Source organism: Solanum pennellii, chromosome 7, assembly GCF_001406875.1.
Source record: "Solanum pennellii chromosome 7, SPENNV200".
Taxonomy (NCBI): Eukaryota; Viridiplantae; Streptophyta; class Magnoliopsida; order Solanales; family Solanaceae; genus Solanum; species Solanum pennellii.
The window spans coordinates 60,120,234-60,125,476 of NC_028643.1; positions in this window are offsets into that span (position 1 = coordinate 60,120,234).

Consider the following 5,243-nt stretch of genomic DNA (forward strand, 5'->3'; position numbering starts at 1 on the left):
TTGTGATTTGTGTGATCCTTTCAAGGTAAGATCTCATGGTGGTGCACTTTAATTTGTGACTTTTATTGATGATCATTCTCGCAAACTCTGGTATTTCCTTTGAAGTCCAAGGATCAAGTACTTGATGTGTTCAAGAGTTTTCAGGCCTTGGTTGAAAGACAAACAGGGAAGACATTGAAATGCATCCGCTCAGATAATGGTGGTGAGTATATTGGTCCTTTTGATAGATATTGCAGAGAGCAGGGTATTAGGCATCAGAAAACTCCTCCAAATACTCCTCAGTTAAATGGTTTAGCAGAGAGGATGAACAGAACTCTAGTTGAGAGGGTTAGATGTATGCTTTCAGATGGTAAGCTGTCAGATTCTTTTTGGGCAGAAGCACTTAATACTGCTGCTTATGTTATCAATTTATCTCCTGCTGTTGCTTTAGATGGTGGTGTCCCTGACATAGTTTGGACTGGTACGAATGTTTCTTATGATCATCTTAGAGTCTTTGGGTGTAAAGCCTTTGTACATGTTCCTAAGGATGAAAGGTCAAAGTTGGATGTTAAAACTAGGCAGTGTATCTTCATTGGTTATGGTCAAGATGAATTTGGCTATCGTTTATATGATCCTGTTGAGAAGAAACTTGTTAGAAGCCGTGATGTTGTGTTCTTTGAAGACCAAACAATTGAAAATTTTGACAAAGCTGACAAGGCTGATTCAGAGTAGTGAGAGCTTATATGATGTTGATCCAGTTCCTTTGACTATTGCACCGGAAGAAAATCTTCATAATGATGAAAATCAAGTTGATAATGAAGATGGTGATCATGTTCAGAATGACCGGCATGATGTTGTTGATGCTCCAGTGCAAGATGATGTGGTTGTCCAACAACCAATTATAGATGCTCCAGAGAGTTCTCTCAGACGATCTAGTAGAGAGATAATTCCTTCATCTCGTTATTCTCCCAATGAGTATGTACTCTTGACTGACGGGGGAGAACCTGAGAGTCTTGATGAGGCCATGGAAAGTGAAGAAAAAGAAAGGTGGTTTGATGCTATGGAAGATGAGATTAAATCCTTGCATGATAATCATACCTTTGATTTGGTTAAGTTACCTAAAGACAGAAAAGCTTTGAAAAACAGGTGGGTTTTTCGGGTGAAACATGAAGATGGTAATCCAATTCCACGGTACAAAACTAGATTAGTTGTCAAGGGATTTAATCAGAAAAGGGGAGTTGATTTTGATGAGATATTCTCTCCAGTTGTGAAGATGTCATCCATTCGTGTGGTTCTAGGCTTGGCTGCAAGTCTAGATTTAGAGGTTGAGCAAATGGATGTTAAAACTGCTTTCCTCCATGGTGACTTAGATGAAGAAATTTATATGGAGCAACCGGAAGGTTTTGAAGTCAAGGGTAAAGAGAATTATGTTTGCAAATTGAAGAAGAGCTTGTATGGTTTGAAACAAGCTCCCAGGCAGTGGTACAGGAAGTTTGGTTCTTTTATGAGTCAGCAGGGCTTCAAGAAGACTTCTTCAGACCATTGTGTTTTTGTGCAAAAGTTCTCTGATGGTGACTTTATTATTGTGTTGCTTTATGTTGATGACATGCTTGTTGTTGGTCATAATACTTGCAGGATTCAGAAGTTGAAGCAAGAGTTGAGTAAGTCTTTTGCTATGAAAGACTTAGGACCAGCAAGGCAGATTCTTGGCATGCAGATTGTCCGTGATAGAAAGGCCAAGAAATTGGTATTATCACAAGAGAAGTACATTCAGAAAGTACTTCGCAGATTCAGCATGGACAAAGCTAAGGTTGTCAGTACACCTTTAGCTATGCACTTCAAATTGAGCACGAAACAGTGTCCTTCTAGTGATGATGAGAAGGAAGATATGAAGAAAGTTCCTTATGCTTCAGCTGTTGGTAGTTTGATGTATGCGATGGTTTGTACAAGACCGGATATTGCTCACGCTGTTGGAGTTGTTAGCCGTTTTCTTTCTAATCCGGGAAGAGAACATTGGAATGCTGTGAAGTGGGTTATGAGATATCTCTGTGGCACTTCTAGTCTGAGTTTGTGTTTTGGTACAGGGAAGCCTATTCTTTGTGGTTATACTGATTCAGACATGGCTGGTGATGTTGATACTCGCAAGTATACTTCAGGGTACTTGGTTACTTTTGAAGGGGGAGTCGTGTCTTGGCAATCTAGGTTGCAAAAATTTGTTGCTCTATCTACTACAGAAGCTGAGCTTATTGCTGTCGTTGAAGCTTGTAAAGAATTGCTTTGGATGAAGAGATTCTTGGGGGAACTTGGTTGGGATCAAGAGAGGTATGTTCTTTATTGTGACAGTCAAAGTGCTATACATCTTGGCAAGAATTCTACGTTCCATGGTCGGTCTAAACACATTGATGTGAGTTACTATTGGATTCGAGATGTGTTGGATTCTAAGTTGCTTGAGCTTGAAAAGATTCATACAAATGACAATGGTTCCGATATGATGACTAAAGTTTTGCCAAGTGGGAAGTTTGAAGATTGTTGCATGGTCGCCGGGATGGCGGTCTCCTCCACATAGTCGTGAGGGGGAGAATTGTTGGGTTATGGGCCTTTTTCCCTTCCTATGTGGATAAATAAAAGCCCAATTTGGACCAACCCATTTTTTCCCATAGTCCCATTCTTTTGAGGCAAATATAAGCCTATTTAGGTCTTATTGTCATATATACAGAGAGTTTTTTCAGCAGCCAAAAAGAGAGAAAGAGAGCAGTTTTCGCAGTCAAAATTCACCCCTAACAGCCAACTTCAAATTGCGATTCCCGCTTCATTTCTTGTCCGATTGAGCTGATTTTTGGATAGCATATTATCTTCATCTCAATATTTGATTAGGAACTGACAGAGTTGGATTTGGTAGCCTGCAGCTTCAGTTTTGCTTTCGTGAACAGTAACTGCGAAATTGGTGATTTTGCTCCTTTAATTCTCTAGATTTGGTGCAATCTTATGTTGTTGTTGCTCGTTGTTTGGCACTTGTTTTGTGGCCAGTTTTGGAGAACAATATTGTAACTCTTGGTGATTATAGTGGAGCTTTTGGTCCCGTGGTTTTTTACTATTCACATCGAAGGGTTTTCCACGTAAATCTTGGTGTCTTGTGTGATTGGTTTAATATTGCCTTGTTATATTTGTTTGGTTGAATTACTTTCTGCCTTACTATCATATTGCTTGTTGTTGTTTGTCTTCTCTTGGTTCAAATCGAGAAGGGAAAGTATAGACTTGGGTATTCTTCCGCTGTTATCCTGTCAGACATTCTTTGTTAGTGCCTTGTCTTTCCCAACAAAGTGGTATCAGAGCCAGATTCAATGATGGAGTCAGGTTCAGTGGTTCGATAATCGATGATTGAACCAGGTTAGAAAGAGGTGTTCATCTTGGCGGGTGTAGTTTTAGCTGCAACCTTTTTGACAGTAATGAAGATTTTGTTGGAGAAATTGTTTCAGAGATGTTCTCTGTGTTAAGACATAAATTTTGAACAGGAGATTATGGAGAGGAAAAGCAAGTTGTTGAAGATTAAGTGAAGAAAGTGGACAAATTTATTTTGTCAGAAATTCAGGCCAAGGGGGAGATTTGTTGGGTTTTATTTGCCCTAAATTTCTTACAATGAATAGGTTTTCCTTTTAGGAAAAGGTTCTGGATTGAATAATCCTTTTCTTGTAGGAAAAGGTTTAGGACTCTATAAATAGAGGAATGTTCCGTCTAACTTAATCAACATTCACAATGTAGTCTTAAGGGTTTTGAGAGTTTTGGTTAGGGGGAGAATTTATGGGTCACAAGATTGATACGTTATCACTTGTGTGAACCTCCCATGTATTCTGAGTGAATTTGGTTGAGGTTGTTTCTCTCTGTATTTTGTACTCTCATATTTATTGTGGATTACTCATCTCCTTTGTGGACGTAGGTCGATTGACCGAACCACGTTAAATCTTTATGTCTTTCGGTATATTTCTCGTTATCTTCTTACTCGTGGTCTTTCAAAGTTTGTTTTGCTAGCTTCCGCATTTACACCTGCTTATTTTCTATCCTAACACTTATACACTATTTTTAATTAGTTATATAATATTAGGACAATAGATAATCTATAAAAGAAAGGAAGAAAACAAGAAAATCAGAAACAGAGGAGCCGCTTGACATTGATTGTTCGCAAAAGTACAAAACACTCATCAGGTAATAGCTAAACTAATTCTAATCTCCCTGTACACGCATATTATTAGTATATTGTATACAAGCATTCTAATTACTACCCACTAATTTTTAATGTTGGCAGTCTTAGATCCGATGTTGTTGTTTTGGTATGGGCCAGTTAATGAATTAATTAATAAATTAGTGTTATATGTTGAAGGATTAAGATATTAATTTAGTATAGTGGCGTATGTTGCTGAATGATGGGAGGAAAACAGTTAAATTATAATTATATGTATGGAATAAAATTATAAGTGGGTTATTAATATTGATTATGTATCATTGATGGCTAAGGGGACTTCAGGGAGTATAATATGGTTATGGGAGAATGTATTAGTGGGGGTAGAAATTGGTTTGATGGCTGGGAGGTCATTATTAGTTATTATAATGTTATGGTGTTCTAATGATTCATATAATTGTTTTGAGTATTAGAGCTTTTTTATATTGCATAAAAGACTTTTTTGATAGATTTTAAATGAGTAATTCAGACAATTTGTAACTATTATTATAAAATAAATTAATAGTTTTAATAATTTATTTAGTTGGAGTTAAAAGAAATAGTAGTAAAATTAATAGTGGTAACTTTTACCCCTTTATAGTTGGCCTTATATGATAATTAGGGTAAAGTAATTTGTAGAAGAAAAAAAAAGAACGAAATGAAAGAATACGAGAAAGAAGCGTAAACAAAAGAAGTACATGGGCGACTCAGGTAAATCTATCACGCCTCCTGAATCTTATTTACATGGTGGGTTGAGGGAATATAGTATTGTTATGGCATAATATGTTAGTTTGGAGAATTTAATTTGATAGTTGGAAGTACATTATGAATTTGTATAACTAAAAAGTGTTCGGTGCACTTAGAAGATATGAAACGTAATAAATAGGTGTAGCAGCAAATTGAAATAAGTTGCTGCCAACAGATTGGTTTATAGGTTCCATATAATTTAGTAATTAATGTTTATCTAGGGATGGAGGTGATGTATGTATAAATTGTTTTTGGTACTAAGTTTTTTGGATAACGTTTTAATTACATTATATATATATATATA